Below are 18,584 nucleotides of genomic sequence, written 5' to 3'. Positions count from 1 at the left end.
TGTTCCAAAAAGAGGCCAACAATGCATATAACCTTGCAATAGTTTTAATACGTGCAATTGGTTATCTGTAAAGAAAATAAATGTAGTGCTACCTGGATCATCCCCAGAAAAAAGGCAATGGTCTACAGATAGATTGAATCTATTCTCTCATAACTCTTGTGGGAAAGAAAGGCTTTAAATGACAATTATGCCATTAAAAAGAAAGGCTGTAGCAACATGCATAATACCTCACAGATTCAGATCATCAAAGTGTTTTACATTTGTGTGTGAAGTAAGAATGATTTGTGAGGTTGGAACTGAGCCACAGGGCTCAAACATCTTTCAGCTCAGCTCAGTGGATATAATCCATCACATTCCTACACAGATCCAATCAATAACCCAAGAACTTAACTGCCTGAGTACAAGCCAGTGTCTCTCTGATGACCACATAAAGCAGGTTTATATGCTTGCAGTCAGGGTTTTTCATTGGAAAAATATTTTTCTGAATTCATATTATTAAAATTGCTTTATCTTCTCCAAACAGCTAGAACCTCCTATGATTTCAGGATATGAGAAAGAAAATTTATTTAATTCAACTCATAGATGTTATGGTATATAACTGACAATATATATATACTAGAATGGTTTGAAGTGAAGTTTGGCTGCCAAATGATAATTACCAAATTAAAACATACAAATAACCCCACTAAACAAAGCTAAAATCGTAGCACTCAGGAGGCTGAGGCGGGAGAATTATGAGTTCAAGTGTGGCTTTAACTGCATACTGAAATCTTCTCAAAAGAAAAAAAAAAAACTGGTAAACTAAGATGTCAAATGAGTCATGATTTACCATTAAATAAAATTATGCCAATTTCTTACAAAAATAGTTATTATCTTTTTGGTGTGTTGTGTGTAGGACAGTATATATTTGTTTATATGTATGTGGGTATGAATATGTATGTGCAGGTATATGTGTACTCTGTGGGTGTGGTTGTGTGTACTTGTGGAAACTAGAGGTGGATGTTAGATGTCTTCTCTACTGCACTCCTCATGAGGTAGTTTGAATGTGAATGTATGTCCCCTATAGCCTGAGGTTTTTTAAAAAAAAATATTTACGGGCTGGAGAGATGGCTTAGCTGTTGAGCGCTTGCCTGTGAAGCCTAAGGACCCCGGTTCGAGGCTTGGTTCCCCAGGTCCCACGTTAGCCAGATGCACAAGGGGGCGCACGCGTCTGGAGTTCGTTTGCAGAGGCTGGAAGCCCTGGCGTGCCCATTCTCTCTCTCTCCCTCTATCTGTCTTTCTCTCTGTATCTGTCGCTCTCAAATAAATAAAAAATTTAAAAAAAATATTTACTTATTAGACAAACAGAGAGAGTAAACTAGAGTCTCCTGCCACTACAAACCCAAGATCCAGATTTGTGCACCACTTTGCACATCTGGATTTAAGTGCGTACTGGGGAATCAAACCAGAGACCACCAGGCTTTGTAAGCAAGAGCCTTTACCTGCTGAGCCATCTCCAGCCCCCTGAAGTATTTTTGATTAAGCTTGCAATTTAAGTCTCCAACAGCCTTCTGTAGGAGGCCTCACTGAGGGCAGATCTTAAGTCCAGCCCTAAGGTGTGTCCACAGTCATTTTGAGCTCTTGCTGGCTATTAGTGCTATTTCCTACTCCCCTAGCTATGGATCTATGGAAGTAAGCTATTTTCTTTGGACAATGATGGTGTTCCCCTGGATTCTGTAAGCCTGAAATAAATAAACCATTTTGTCCCATAAGCTGCTGCTTGTCCAATGTCCAGCAATGAAAAGGTAACTACAACCCCCTTGTTTATTAATTTTTAATTTTTTTGTTTATTTTTATTTATTTGAGAGCAACAGACAAAGAGAGAAAGAGGCAGAAAGAGAGAGAAAATGGGTGTGCCCGGGCCGCCAGCCACTGCAGACAAACTCCAGACATGTGCGTCCCCTTGTGCACCTGGATTATGTGGGACCTGGGGAATTGAGCCTCAAACTGGGGTCCTGAGGCTTCACAGGCAAGTGCTTAACTGCTAAGCCATGTCTCCAGGCCAACACCCTTATTTATTGATACAGGGTCTCTCCTTAAGACCCAGAGCTTTCCAATTATCTAGTCTAGCTAGCCAGCATGCCACAGATCTCCTCTGTCTGTATCTTCAGAAGCACTGGCATTATACACAGGCTTCCACACTGTACTTTTCCATCATTTGAATGGGTGCAGGATGTGGGAACTTAGGTACTCTGGTTTGCACAGCAAGAATTTTACTCACTGACTACCTCTCTTTTATTTAAAATCCTGTCATCTATCTTTCCTCCATTATAGAATCATAAAGAATAGTTTCATGCTCTAAATTTATCTACTTATTGCCTCTAAGAATTTTGCTATTTTATAGTTTCATGTAAATGGAGTACTATATTGCATGGTCTTTAAAATATCATTTACTTAAGACTTATCTACATTTTAACATGGTGTCAAGTTCATTCCTTAATCACCAAATACTATTATGTTTTATATAGTTTATATAACCCTTTATACTAAAATACAATGACTAAATACATGTTGGTCCATTTTGAATGAAGCTATTATATACAATATTATCCTTAGTTCTGTGTGGATACAAATTTTCAAATAAGGTGATTAAATACTTGGGATATAATCAGTATAGCATGATAAAACAACTTAGCATTGAAAAGACTGAAAATATCTGTGAAGCTGTCTCTGCCATTTTGCTTTTCCACTATCCATGACAACCCCTCTCTGTTCATTTCTTCACTCGAAATTGAAACAGTCAATTATTTTACATTTGACTCTTTCCAGTAGAATATTGACAATTTGTTGGGATATTTCTCTGTATTTCTCTAATGATACATGAGTTTGAGTTTTTATTTATGTGGTTTTTACAACTGTGATTCTTCTTTGGTACGATATCTACTCAGATCATTGAGCCCTGTTTCAACATAGGTTGTTTGATTACTTATTGAACTATGAGTATCTTGTCTCTTTTTTTGCTCCTAAGTATCTCATTTTTCATACAGACATGTTTCTGATATTAATATCCCACAGCTTTGGGTCATGTCCAGGAGTACAACTAATAAAAGTTTGGAACTCCCAGAGAAATTTGGGGGAGGATATTGGAAGCTGTCCGAATAAAGGTTATGAGTCAGCTGTCTATAAACAGATCATAGTAGTAAACTGTCTTGTATGGAGTACCACAGGTTATGTCTTCTAGTTTGGTTCACATCTTCAATTTCTTTAATCCTTATGGTTCTTCAAGCTTTTATCTCCAGTCTTTTCTTTTTGGCTCCTTTTTTTTTTTTTATCTTAAGCTCTTTCATGCTTAGTGAGAAGTCAGAATCATATTTTCAGGCACAAATCAACTTCTATCCTGTCATGGTACTGATGAAACAGTGGTCTTTGCAGTCCCTGGATTGCTTGTCTGTCACTAGTAAGAAAAGTGCATATGCACTGGGGGGATGGCTGGGTGGATTAAGGGCTTGCTGCACAAACATGAGTACTAGAGTTCACATATCCAGAGCTTATGTACAAGCTGGAAACTGTGGCAGACTTCTGTAATCCCAGCCTGCATATGACAGGGTAGAATGTGAAGACAGCACAATCTTTCCCAAAGCTCATGGACTAGCTAGTCTGATGAAAGGAGCAATGAACAAGAGAACCTGCCTCCACTGAGATTAAAGGTAAGGACCACCCTGAAAGTTGTTCTCTGACCTCTAGAAACACATTATGCCACACACACACACAAACACACATATTCATACTCATGAAGACATACCATATATATATATTTACTTTCCAAAAATGGAAAAGTACATAAATTAAAGGTAACTATCCCTAATATAATATAATGTTTGAAAATTACTACATATAATTTTTAAGATTGATAGATATAATTATAAAAATAGACAACATTTTGTACATAACTTCTATTTTTTACGTTTTTTGTTTTATTTTTATTTATTTATTTGAAAGCAACAGACACAGGGAGAATGAGGCATATATATAGAGAGAGAGATAATGGGCACTCCAGGGCATCCTGGCCACTCCAAATGAACTCCAAACACGTGTGCCTCCTTGTGCATCTTCCTATTGTGGGTCCTGGGGAGTCAAGCCTTGAACTGGGGTCCTTAGGCTTCACAGGCAAGCACTTAACCACTAAGCAATATCTTCAGCCCTACATAACTTCTCTTAATTCCATTTTTCTTATCTTTCCTTAAATTAATAAAAGGATCAAAATACAAAAGACTTGGACTTAAAAGAAGAAGGACTACATAGATTTGTTTGAGGAGATCTGCTTGATCCTGTCATGATACTCTTTTAACAGAAAATGAATGTGTTATAAGCATTTGGCTGGCTTTCAGAATGGATGAGATGGTGAAACTTTTACCTGTGACAAGTCTGAGGAAATAAGGAACACCTACAGACCAGAATCACTACCAAGATAAGACCTCACAATATTCTGATGAGGATGTCAATAAGCATGGCCACTGCCACCAATGTCAGTGTATCACTCGCATGGCACCCATGCAGTCTGTTGTCACTGTGCTGTGGCCACCTCCATTACTTCCAGTATTGTGTCTCCTCTCTCTCTAATTCTTTTATCACTCATCCTACATTCCAAATTCTGTGTTACTTAGATTATCCAATTTTGCAAACCCAGGTTCTTCCTACTCTTCTTTCTGAAAATGCCCATAAGACTTATAAATGCCCCCTGTCACCAGTGTTTGCTCTATCCATAGTCATTCACTTTTCCAAAGATCCAGTGCTGGCCATATGCAACATGGTTAACAGAAAAGTCTTAGGCCATCACTGACAATACTAAAGGGCTTTTAAACTATCATTTCACACTCAAGGTGATATTCTTAAAACAAGAGCCAACAATCAACTTATTCATATAATTGTGACTACGGAATGTATCTGCTTACATATAGACAACAAGCAACTAATAGCCAACAATTTATAGTTCTCAATAATGCAAACTTGGGTCAAAATTACTTCTTATTTAGTATTCATATCCAAGAAGAAAGGAGGGACATCTCAAAACTGTCCTCTGAGGGCTGGAGAGATAGCTTAGCAGTTAAGCGCTTGCCTGTGAAGCCTAAGGACCCTGGTTCGAGGCTCGATTCTCCAGAACCCACGTTAGCCAGATGTACCAGGGGGCGCACACGTCTGGAGTTTGTTTGCAGTGGCTGGAGGCCCTGGTGCGCCCATTCTCTCTCTCTCTCTCTCTCCCTCCCTCCCTCCCTCCCTCTCTGTCTCTTCCTCTCTCTGTCTGTTGCTGTCAAATAAATAAATAAAAATAAACAACAGCAACAACAAAACTGTCCTCTGTGCTGATCGTGAGAAAAATAAAGCCTTCATGGAGTTGATATGTACATGAGTTGGTACGCATTGTCCACATGTAATGCTAGCACAATCACTTATAATCTTATTTTCTTTGCAAAATAAATGTTAATACAGTCATTTATGATTTCCTAGTTGCTAAACTATAAGTTATGTTTCTCATAAGAAGATTTTATTAAGCAGCAAGGCAGAAGAAATCTCTAATACCAGGAATAAAATAATAATGTATCTATCATAGGAGACCTAAATACCAACAACTCTTTTGTATGATAGAAAATAGTGTGTGATACTGGTGGGAAGTGAGGAGAAAAAAAAAAAAAAAAGGCAAGGGACAGCTTGCTGTTTTCATTACTGTAGAACTGAGTAGGAAATAGTTCCAGTAGCTTAGCTTGTGACAAGCTCTTAGCTCTCAAAGTGAGTTTCTGGAGCATGTCATGTCTATAAACCTGACATCTGTAGAAATGAACTTCTGAGAAAAAGTTTGCAGCATATTCTCAGAAATAGCTAAATGTGGCAAGTGAGATAGTGCCCTGAGTGAAGTTTTATGGAGAACTGATGGATGAGCACAACAACTTTGAGTTTGAAGAGGAATTTAGGATGCCCTTAGAGTGTTTACTTCATTGTTCTCTTCTGTCTAGATTGCCCACATTCCTGGAACTGCACAGTCATGATGATACCATTCAAAACCAGCATATGCTAAGTACTAGAATGATCATAATTCTAGTGGCTTAGTAAAATATATCTAGGCTAAAATGGCCTAACTTATAGTATCTTTAATATGTAGAAAGTCTAGTTAGTGTAATTTTTAAGAATTCCCATGAGCCAACATTAGAGTTCCAATTTCCTCAATCACATTCAAATAGAGAGCTCTCTACCTTGCCCATCACAGGACATACCCTGCTGCTTGGATGTGAGCTTCCAAATCCTCCTTCCATGCCACAAATAAGACAAAGCTTCTCTTCCACAGCCTGGAATAGCCACCAACAGGTCCAGTCTGATTCGCTCATGGACGTCATTTAAGCAGTGCTTTCACCAGGCTGGAATCATGTCACATATTAAAGCAGAAAGCTGCAGAATTCCCACATGATAATGAGTGACACACAGGGCAAATGGAGAGCCTAATAGCACTGAGATAAATATATAATGTGCTTGACAACCTGCTTTGCTGGAGTTCTGATTTTAGTATAGGACTATTTTATAAGTACTTTCAAAGTTGCTATTCAGAGTGCTGGAAAAGTGTCCCTTCTTTCTCAGGCTATTAATTAAATAAGGAGCAATGCTGAGAGCAAGAATAGTGCATGCTCTTTTCCCCAAACTGCTGGCTATATATGGGAGAGGACATTCCAAATCTACCAAAATTAATGGACTGCTATTTTCATGCCAGCAGATAGCATTTCATGGAGGTTATACAAACAGCTCCAGGCCCACCTACTTTGCGTAGTCATGTATTACAGGTTGTGATGAGTCTGTGTGGCTTGTCATTTGAGGAGAAGCCCACTTTGTATTCATTTTGCATGCCATCTACCTTCCACGGGGCTTTGCCTGTGGATCATCTCACACAGTAGTTTCAACTAATGGGATCTGGATCATCATAAGAACTGCATTTATTTTTTCTAGCTTGGCGTACCTCCTTCATAAACAATAATAGGAAACTGTGTCAATCAATTTCAAATGACAGGTACTATGCTAAATTCTTTGCCTTCTAACTTTAGGATTTTTTTAATAAAAATGAGTAAGCTGAGGCACAGAGAATTACTTGTAGCAGTTACTCAACAGCTGGGACTAGAGCTGTGTCCTCAATCACCCCTCTGTTTCATTGAGAACACTGGTAAGTTAAAGAGAATAACAAAACTTACCCCTTTCAAAATGTTTGACAATTCAATACCTAAAAATTTTACTATTTCTTAATTTCTACATATTTTCACTGAGAGAGCTTTATTCATAATCAACTAGGACTTCAACAGTTTTGACAAATTTAAGATATGTCCTTTATGGCACTAAGCTTTGTAAACTTTAAATAGCACTAAGAAGGTAACATAGTATCTACTTTTTATATTTATTTAAAATGTATACTATTATAGGCAGTGTTTTTACCAGTTGGAAATCCTGGTATTTCAAGAATATAATAGTAAAATATTTGAAATAATAATAAAATAAGTCTTTTATGTATTCATTCTATGTGTTTAAAATATAATTAAATATTATCATTGCAATTGAAGTAAGGGCTGCTTTTTGATGAAGCCTTCACCTGATACAGATCTTGGTCATATGTCCAGTTATAAAATAATGTCCCTTGGTTTTTGGATATGTATATGAAATCCCACTCATTCTTTCGATTTTGAGTTTCTATTGGCATTTATTTAATGCACTTTAAAATTCTTGCAATTAAATTTCATTGAAGACTATAGCATTTTTATGGTAGTATTATTTTTTTGTTGATGATGCTGTTTGATTGTTGGGGCTCATGTAGACTGTAATTTTTTGGCTACAACTTTTCTAAAGTCTATGTCAAAAATAGCAGTAATTTTTGAGTCCAAGTAAACATAGAAATATTGTATAATAAGCTTCAATTGTGGTGCTAAATGACATGATTTCAACTACTACACTTTTTGGTATGTGTTGTATGTGTGTTGTATGCATGAGTGTGCATATGCTTGTCCATAGATGCACATATTGAGTGTGCTCCTCTCTAATCTTCCATCTTATTTCCTTGAGACTGTTTTAATCCTATAACTTTACATTTGTTTTGGTTGAATTAGCTGAGCAGTGAGTCCCAGCAGTCCTTTGGTCTCCACCATCTTCAGGACTAGGGTTAAAGGCATGCATGGTCACACCTAACTTCTCACATAGTTGGTGGAGATTGCACTCATGAATGCATTTTTACCCACTGAGACATCTCTCTAGGCCCCACAATGCCCACATATGTTCTTTGCTGCAATAAAATCACTTAACTTCAAATCTTCCATGCCTTTTGTTTATACTATGAAAAGTGTGATAGGCGTTTTCTCATAGAGATGTTTAACAATTCATTAATTCATTCCATTGTCTAGCACAGATCTCTTACACATTGGTAAGGTCCAGGTGTGATCATCAACATCAGGAAAGTAAAATGAGCAAACTCATTCTCTTCCTTAAAAAAAATAATGTAATGTTGGTATTAAAGTTTATAAGTATATACAGCCTTTAATATTTGGTGTATGCAAACATCGCATTATGTATAGCCCTATAAATGTATTAGCTATTTTAATAAGTAACCCATAGCATTAACACATATGGTTAAGAAGGCTGAGTAATGTCAGTATGATAAGGTTATTAAAGCCCAATATGAGTGATTAATTTTGTTTAGAGTACTATGGAAACCTTCAGAGAGAAAGGCTTTCTGGATTTGATAAATGAGCCAAAGCAAGAAGAGATTTGACAACTACCTAAGAATGGCAGGGCCATATGAACAAAAAGAATGGTGTTAGTACATGCTAGAGATGAAAAACTATGTGGTTTGTTATGATCAAAAATAACATTGGCCAGAGTATGGAAAATAAGGGATGCCATAATATGGTATATTATTGTCACATTGTAAATAGCCTCTAAGGCCACAATAAATGGAAAATTGGAAGTCATTCTCTCAGTATGGTCAAATAATATGCAGATTTTAATGAAAGAAATGACAGAACTGGGCATGCATTTTATAAATTTCACAGTGAGCAGCACAGATTTGATTAAGTGTGAAAGACTGGAGATATAAGTCTATGCAGGATTATAGCAATAATTTGGGTAGTATATAGGGAACTGAAAATGGTGAAGTGAGAGTATAGGTAGATTACAAAGTCATTTTAAAGAGAGTAAGGATAATTTGATCAAAGAAATAAGTAGGCAAGAGAGTGAGGAAGTGATATCTTTCAAAATGACCTATTAATTATGTTTTTGGAAGCGATATACGTTATTAAAGAGGAAAAATAGTATACAGGGGGAAAGAAGAGAGAAGAAATAGATGTTAATGGGTAGATGGACATCAGTTGTCTAGACATAATTGCACTTTAAGACATAATACACAATATAAACTAACATTGATGTTACATACATAGGTGATAGATAGACTATATATGTATATATGCCCCTAAATAAATAATATAAATAAAATTTTAAATAAATTTAAAATAATATAAGTAAAATTTATATATATACATATATATATAAATAAATAATTAAAATGCCCCTAGTATATTGCTAAGGTGCAATAGCTTTTATAAACAAAGAAACCCAAGATGAATGCAGAAACAAAATACGATGGACCAATAAGACTTATCATAAAACATATATGCTTTGCACATGAGAAAGTTCTTGGAGAAGTATAATGGTCAAAGAGATATAGCACTCATAGTCCAATCTCTTTTGTCATGTTTTATGGAATTTGAGGGATCTTTGCATTGCACCACTTTTTACTTTTTAGATGTAAAATAATACATTTACTGAAAGAAGAGAATGCTGGCATACTGTCTTATAAGGTAGGCTTGGTAAGATACTAACAAAAGGTGTGATTTTCTTTCTTTTTTTATTTTATTAATTTTGTATTCAGCAAAAACAGGCAGTTTGATACCATTATTAGGCTCATCAGAGACCTGCCCCCTCCCCATTGGCCCCTCCTTGTTGAGGTATATGGGTCGTGCATTGTGGTGTTGATAGTAGGTATGCAACTAGGTGGGAATGGTGCTGCACACCTTTAATCCTAGCACTCAGGAGACAGAGGTAAGAGGGTCACCATGAGTCGAGACCACCTTGAGACTACATAATGAGTTGCAAGTTGGCCTAGGCAGAATGAAACCCTACCTCAAAAAACATGTCTCATGGTATATACATGAGACTTTCAAAGTCCACATTGAAAACTCAATTTTATACCCATTTAAAGCATCTTTACTCCTCAGCAAGGGCCTTTTGTAGGAGAAGAAATGGGCTTATTGTTTTTCTCCAACTTGTTCTTATTTGTAATCCTTTCAAAATTGGGCAGCACGGAGAGGTTAGTTAGCAGCAATAGTTATAAGAGTCTGGGCTAGAGAGATGACTCAGTGCTAAGGCAGTCAAGGTGCTTTCATGCCAAGCCAAACAACTGGAGTTAAATTACCCAGGACCTATCTAAGCCAAATACACAAAGCATCACATGGGTCTGGAGTTCATTTGTAGGGGTTGGAGGCTCTGGCATGCCCATATTCATTCTCTTTCTCTCTCCTATTCCAACCCCTGCATCTCTATGCCAGAAAATAAATAAAATACAGAAAATTTCTCACCCCATAATTATCTTTTTTTTTTATTCCCCCAAGGGGTTGCACCGTTCCTAGAGGTACTACAATACCAGGTCAATGCATGAAGTGGACAAACAAGCTCCTATTCCAACTCTGAGCTCCAAAAATCCATTTAATATATTGTCCTCAGATAGAGAGCATATCAGATATTAAACTGATAAGAAAGGATACTATACTTGATCTTAGCCAAAAGGCCAAGAATGGATTAATTATCTTTCTAGTAAGGCTATTAAAAAATTACACCAAATTGATTAATCCTATTACTAACAAGAAAGTAGTCTTAATACAATTTTATGTCATTAATACCAATAACGCACTTGGAAATGATTTTATTAGAAGTAATTAAGGCAAATTGTGTTGTTATCTCGAGGCAGGCTGGCTTAGAAGTCAGATCAGTTGCCTCCTCCTTTTAAGTAACAGGACATTACAATCTTTTTTTAAAATATCTGACAAATTATAAATTACCTCTTTAGAGGAAGTTTTGTTATTTTTAATCATCTTCTATGTAAGGTGAAGTTGACCTAGAACAAATATCTGGCAAATTCACTCCTGTAAAAGACATTTAACTTTTCCTTGAAATCATTCTCTAGAAGATAAAGGGGTGTCACCTGTATCCATCTCATCTCTTTAGTTACAAACAGTCATAAACACGACACAACTAGCAAGCACAATGAGCACACATAAACATATATACACACACATAAAAAGAACAAATCCTCCTGATAAAATCAAAAACTTTGCTTAAAGAAGTTGAAGTAATCTCAATTCCTTGTGCTTTTAAAATATCTTTTACTATGGCAATAAGCACCTTTTTACTCTTTGTTAAATCTTTTTTCTTTTTTCTTAACCCATGTTCCTTGTGTCTTGAGAGAAGTTTTAAGCCCTTTAACAATTTATGCTTACTTAGGGTCTGTCCCATGATAGAAAAGGAAAGAGGAGAAACAGCAAGACCAGAGGGCAATGTTCCTGGTTGGAGAACTGGCACGGGGGATTCTTCAGTAAGCTTGACATGAGCCTTTCCGCAATTTTAAGAACTGGCAGCCACTCTAAGAGCATTTACTGGCTGTTGCATAACCAGGTTGGTTGGTAGGAAGAGAGGCTATATAGGAGGTCTTTGCCAACACCCGAACGGGCTGTCGGGATTTGCACAGGGAGCTCAGGGCCTTCAGCCAATGCCAGAGGGTAGCCCTGGTCAAGAGGCTTCAGTTGCCCTGTCGCTATGTTGCAATTCCACACAATGGCACCAACCGAAAGTAAAAGGAGGAAAAGAAGTGCAAAAAGAAAATCCTGTAGTTCTTGTGTCTTGCAAATCTGACTAAATAGTCTTTAAATGGTTTGACTAGAAGTCTGTGTGGCTTGTCTTACCTTAGCAGGTCTGTATCACAGGTGGGTTTCTTCTGTGGTGACCACGGAGCAGATCTGTGTTACAGGTGTATTGCCTGTAGTGATCTATGTGGATCTTCACTCACCCTGGTGGGGTGGCGATCCAATGGTGAGGACGGCCATCCAATCAAGCGACGCCCAGGTCACACTTCGTACCTCAGGCCCTACATTCGGGCGCCACTTGCCCCTGCCAGTGTGGAGTTGAACAAGGACCCGAGGAGAAGCTAATCTGGATGAGAAAAGTCAAATAGACACAAGAAGGAGACCATGCTAGATGTTTGTCAAGGCCTCAGAGTCTTTATTTTTTACACAGTGGTTATATAGGGGAAGAAAAGTGGGAGAATAATCTGGCTGGTGTGATCCAGGGCTTTGGAATTGTTAGGAAACCTAGAGGGAATGTAATTAGGTGTTAATCTAATCTTGCCTTAATGGCTTAACATCCTGACTGCACCAGGCTTCACATCCTGACTATAAACTGGCCTTTTGCAAAAGGTAAGATTCTGTAAGCAGTCTGCTGGCCACTGTTCCAGAAGTACCTAACAGAAAGCTGGATGGACCAGTTTCTGAGTAATGAGTCAGCTTATGAGCAGGCCCAGGCAAAATGGAGAGGCTTTTGCTCTATGGCTCCAAAAACCTAGTTGTTGTTATACAGCCCATGTTGCCATATGCTGTATATCATGATGCACATGGCAAACTGCATAAGAAGTTCTCATGAAGTTTGGATGTACTTTGAGATACCATCCTCCCATATCCAAACAGGGCTGTACTATAGCTGGCATGTTCTAAAATGTTCCCAGTTTAAAAAAAATACATATATACCTGTCTATATTTCTTAGTAAAAATTCTCATTTCAGTCATACTAACATATATGTCACATCAGAAGCGAAAAACTTTATATGAATTTTCTGATGTCTTGCATGGATTTTCCTAAAGCAAATTATGAACACCTACCTATTTTGTTTTTTAAATTTTATAATTAAGAGATGTCATAAGAAAGTAAAACAGCGCATGGTGTTTGGTGACTGGAGTTTTACTCCGTAACCCTTCAAACACTATGAGATGCAGTAGAAAAGCAGAAACAAAATGAGCACTGTGTTTATACAAATATGTGGTCCTGAAGCCAAGTACAACAAAAGAATCTCATTCTGCACTTCTTACCACTATTTCCTGTTTGCTTTCTCTCCCCTTTCCTTCTTCCCTCACCCCTTCCTGACTTCCATTCAGTCCATTTGCTTTTATGACATTTTCCTTTATTTTTTTTTCCAACTTGCCTCCGTGAAATATGATTGCTGTAGGGGGTGTAAAGAGCTTTTTTATTGAAGTTTAGGCTGTTTCTCCATTGAAAGGCAGTAATTTTTTTTCAAAGGTAGTTATAGCACATGAGCTGGTATAATATACAAGGATAAATCTGCTACCTTTTGAGTTATCTCTATTAACAGTTTTATACAAGGAGCAATGCTCAATGAACACTAACTTCAAACATAATGGTAAACTAGTACAAATAAAAATAAGTTAAAAAGACATAAACTATCACAATATTAGCTTCAGAGTGCTAACTAGCTAGTAAAATGACTTGTTTGTGGAACATGTATACATTTATAAAAATAGTGGCTATTCATGTTTTTAGATGATGTTACTGTTTCTAGCCCTAATACTTCACATTTTAATGTAGATTCTGAGTTCTTAAATTTTTAACAATAAAATTGGATAATAAGCTATTCAAGTGTCCTCAGTCTTTGGATTTGACTTTCCTGTTTGCTGCCAATAATTACACAATGGCCAACCAATCCCATGCACACTAGCCCTATGGTACTTCACATCGTTTAGTGAAGAGACAGTTTTGCCTTCTCTGGCTTCATGATAATGATATCTATACCTGGATGACAATCACATCCTCTGCCATCCTCATGAACATAAGCAGCATGGGTACATGCACACTGCCTATAAGAAATATCATTCACATATCATTTAAAAACTCCAGTGAAAAAGTGGATAGAAACACTGGTGAATGCATCAAAGTTTACTAAGCTTCCTATGCTATGTTGCCGTAGAATACAATTGATGTACAGGTAAGAGGCACCATGCCTGGCCTGCCTCTCCCTCATTAATGTGTATCCACCACACCTCCTTCGATTGCTTTGTGATGATGGTACCTACAGTTCTGTGTTCTCTCCCTCAAATTTCATTTGATAACCTTGCATTAATAGTCTGTAACTTCCTTTCTTTTATAATCTATCTTTTTCAAATGTAAATTTTAATGTCGATTTGTAGGACCTTTCATTTTCAGCATGTTTAAATATGACTATGATCACTACCAGACTAGACAAAAACCAAACTAGCAATAACCTTCCAAGTTCCAAATGCAGCCATTTATTTTCAGTCTTACATAACTTCCATGCAACACTAGGCATGATTCACCATATCACCCTTTGGCTACCAGCAACTGATTTCTCTGATAAGAGATATAGATAGGATACTTTTGTTCTTTCTTTAGAAGTAAAAAGTCAAGATTGAAAGCCTCTGTCAGTTGCTTGATGCCTAAAAAGTTATACAAGAGCTTTGTTTGCTTTCTGCCAGCAATGCAAATTTGACTGTAACAAGACACAAGCTTGAAAGCTTTCTATCTTGATACCAAGATGGTTATAATATCCCTTGAGATCAACTCAGGTGCTTGTGGGACTGTGAGCCTTTCCTGACACCTTCTCAGTGAGTCTGTCCTCTTCTCAAGGAGTCTGGAGTGCTTTATTCCTGTTTTTATTTCTTCAACTTTTATTATATGAATAAAGGAACTTGAGACAATTTAGCTCAATTTTAATAAAATCTTCCCCAAGCATTTTGACCAGATACCCAGGTTTAAATTATGAACATTGACAGTGTCCAGTGAATAGCCACACTTGTTATTTAAGGACTTAACAATTTTCTATAGCCTATTTTCTATACTTCTTATTCACATGTGCCCATTAGCAATGGAATGTTGTCTGTTGCATTTATTGGTGAGTGGATTATGTGAAGACTGAGTTCCATGCTGGCATTGCATGCATCCAAATATTAATGCTTCACAGAGGCACAGAATTAGAGCAACAGAGAGCATAGTCAAACACTAGCACACACCATCCCCTTTTTATTGCTTATTTTACTCAGTACTTAAACGCTAGACTGGTGCAAAACAGTAGACATTGCTTTTCATATATGTAAAATTTCATTTCTAAAACTCTTCTCAACCAGGTTTTCCAAACAAAGTATATGCACACCAACATGTTTTAGGTTGAAATATATACAGAGAATACCATGTTCTTTGGGAACTCACAATTATCCCAATTTAATTTCAGATTTTAATTTCAGATCTATGAGAAGTGTGAAGCTTGTACTTAGCAACTGTGCTATGTTTCTGCTGCATTATTTTAGACAATGATATCTAAACTTGGTTTCATTCATCTAAATATGTATAGGGCACAAACAGGAAAGCATACCAGCCAGTTAAGGGTTCAATGAGTGATTTTTATTCTTTTGCTCTAAAAACTAGGGAAAAACTAAACCAAGGAAAATGACCCAGGATTGGTGAACCTCTGAGTTTTAAGATGAACTAACAACAACATCAGGAACCTACTAGTTTTCTTATACATGGCAGACTTAGTGGTCCTGCATCAAGGTTAAAAGTGGGAATGGAAAATATCCACTACCTCTTTCCAGAATTTAAAGAGGGCAGCTCATGCTTTACATCTAAAATCCATGGTGGCACTTTAAATGTGAACAATGTGAATCTATAATGGAGATGTTATAACAGCTAGGATTCAGTAAGTCTACACACTAAAATCATGATTACATTTTGAAAAGAATGCACAAAAACCAAATAGAAATTTTGAGATTTTTCATTTGAAGGTAATCTTAATGCTATTAAGTTCACCAATATGCTAATTTATTAAATACCCAATCCTAAATATTCTAAAATGCACATTGCAAACATACAGATATCTACTCTCTCCACATCTCAGCACACATTCATAGCAGGGTTTGGAAGTAGGGAGAATAAATTCCCCTTAAACTGCAAGTCAGTAGGTGTTTCTTTACAGTTAACTTTAGCAAAATCCATACAAAATAGTAATTAACAATGATCTTCTTTACTCAGTAATGCACAAGGACACACTTTCAAAACTGCACTTTGTTAAGTTTATGTACTAAAATGTAGCAAAATTGAAATACATAAATATTGAAAAGTTAAAAATTCCTTAATTTTTTATTCCTTGTATCATATCACTACCACAATTTATAGGGCAATATACCTGATGTAATGAATGAAAAAGAAAGACAAAGCTACAACAGATGATAGACCTCAGGAATGTACATCTAATTGACACTACATCACATTTTATCAGTAGCTGCACTTTTTGCAAACTGCGGCTATGACAGTCCTGTTTAAGCTGCAGTGACTTTTCTAACTATAGATCATCGCTCCTTCTGTGACATATTTTTGCAGTTCCTCTAATGCCATTTCAAAGTAACCTGCAGCTTTCCTGACAACTCCTCGCTCTCTCTCCTGCTAAGAACTGTACCCCTTTTCTACTGTTTTTAAAACCTCCTGCTACCATATCCACCACTTCTACTACCAGATCCATAGCCACCACCCTAGGGACTGCCAGAGCTTCTTCCACTAAAACTGCCCCCTTCATGGGTCTACAATATGACTTCTGTGGTCCACAGTAATTTCCAAAATCATTGTAGTTCCCACCTCCACCATAGTTACCACCACCAAAATTTCCTCCTTCATTGTAACCATCATATCCTCCTCCTCCACCGCCATATCCACCACTTTGGTTTCCATATCCTGGTCCACCACCACCATAGCCTCCTCTACTACTATAACCAGGACCACCACCATAGTTGCCACCATCACCTCCAAATCCATTATATCCACTATCACCTCCACCATAACTCCCTGTGCTGCCACCACCTCCACCACCTCCAAAATTTCTACCACTACCCATAAAGTTGCCAGATCCACCTCCACTACCTCTCTGTGACCCAGCCAACTGCATCTCTTGCCTAGAAAGGGCCTTTTTCACTTTACAGTTATGCTCATTAATAGTGTGATATTTCTGAACAACAATTTTATTATGATCATCAAAAGTTACAGAAACAAATCTTCTCTTTTTTCCACTCTGCCTGTCTTCCATCACTTCTATTGTTTCAATTTTTCCATACTTTTCAAAGTAGCCTCTCAGATTATACTCTTCTGTGTCTTCTTTAAACCACCAACAAAATTTTTCTTCACTATTAAATGGGCAGCAGGCTTTACAGAATCGTCTCTAGAAACAGCTCTCTTTGGTTCCACTCCACGCCCATCAACCTTGTGTGGCTGAACACACATTGCTGCATCCACCTCTTCAACACATGAGTCAGTTACAAAGCCAAAGCCTCTGTAACACTCTGTTTGGGGGTCTCTCATGACCACACAATCTGTGAGTGTGCCCCATTTCTCAAAATGTTCTCTCAAACTGTCATCTGTAGTTTCTAAGCTCAGACACCAATAAACAGCTTCCTCAACTGCTCTGGTTCTTTTGGACCATGACCCTCCATTTTGAGACTGGACTTGCCTCTTCCAACTCGAATGCAATCTACTCCTGTTTCTTAATAGCATGGATTATACTGCAGTGCTTTATTATTTACCTATATGTCCCTTCCATCAGACTACTCTGAACTGTTTTGTCAAAGGATCTGACCACCCAACTGAAAAGCTCAAGAAATCTATCTTCATCCCAATGGATCCTCTTAGCAAATATTCTCAACACCTGCTGTATAGTTTTAAGTAATGGATTTTCAAAGAAAGATAATGGTATCCATTTAAATTAATATAAGATGCTATACTAGAAAGCCAAAAAAAATGTTTTTTTCTTTCCTTTCAATTATGAAAGCACATGATTCCTGGGAAATTAACTGAGAAAATGAAGAGGAAGTGAATACTGAGGATTTTTTTTCACTGAAAGATTACAAAAAAAAAATGGAAAAGAAAAGAAAGATGATGTGAATCTGAGGTGAGGAAGTTATTTCTAGGCTGAGATGCACAGTTTTCATTCATGATGAAAGACAGTTGCTCTTATCTATTTTCCTTTCTTCCTGGCCACTTCCTGCCTTCCCCTCCTCCTTTCCTCCCAACTCTCAGAACTGGACATTTTCAACAGGAAAGCAAGAATGGGAAGGAAAAGGGAAGGGAGCTTTGGATGTTGGAAGTAGAGCAATGCTTTCCAGATTGCAATGAAGTACTGTCAGGTGCCAACAGATTGTTCATGAATCAGTAAGAGAGTCTGATCTCTAGATGTGTGTGTAATGCAATGTAATGCATTGGCTTAGTTTTGTGGTTACTCAGTAGTAGTACCCATCGGGGCACAGGAAGAAACTTTGAGAAAATTGGTGCTTTCACCATCTCCATCTTGAGAAACTGCAAGCAAAGAATGTATGCTCTCCTATTTCACATTGACCTTTCAGTGAAAAAAATTAGAAGGACTTCAGTACAATAAATTATCATAAAAATCTTCCCAAATTTGTAAGCAATAAAATTGAAGA

At 37.2% G+C, this 18,584-nt stretch overlaps 1 non-coding gene and 1 pseudogene across 1 annotated transcript; both read right to left on the bottom strand.

Moving 5' to 3' along the window:
* Positions 1-10,659: 10,659 nt before the first annotated feature.
* Positions 10,660-10,849, bottom strand: LOC123458891. The gene has a single exon (XR_006635841.1). It is a non-coding gene; the product is annotated as a U2 spliceosomal RNA (small nuclear RNA).
* A 5,743-nt stretch (positions 10,850-16,592) lies between these two features.
* Positions 16,593-17,600, bottom strand: LOC101597210 (annotated as a pseudogene).
* Positions 17,601-18,584: the final 984 nt, after the last annotated feature.

This window comes from Jaculus jaculus, chromosome 2, assembly GCF_020740685.1.
Source record: "Jaculus jaculus isolate mJacJac1 chromosome 2, mJacJac1.mat.Y.cur, whole genome shotgun sequence".
NCBI classification, from domain to species: domain Eukaryota; kingdom Metazoa; phylum Chordata; class Mammalia; order Rodentia; family Dipodidae; genus Jaculus; species Jaculus jaculus.
The sequence above is the reverse complement of the archived record's forward strand: the minus strand, read 5'-3'. Positions and strand labels throughout refer to the sequence as shown.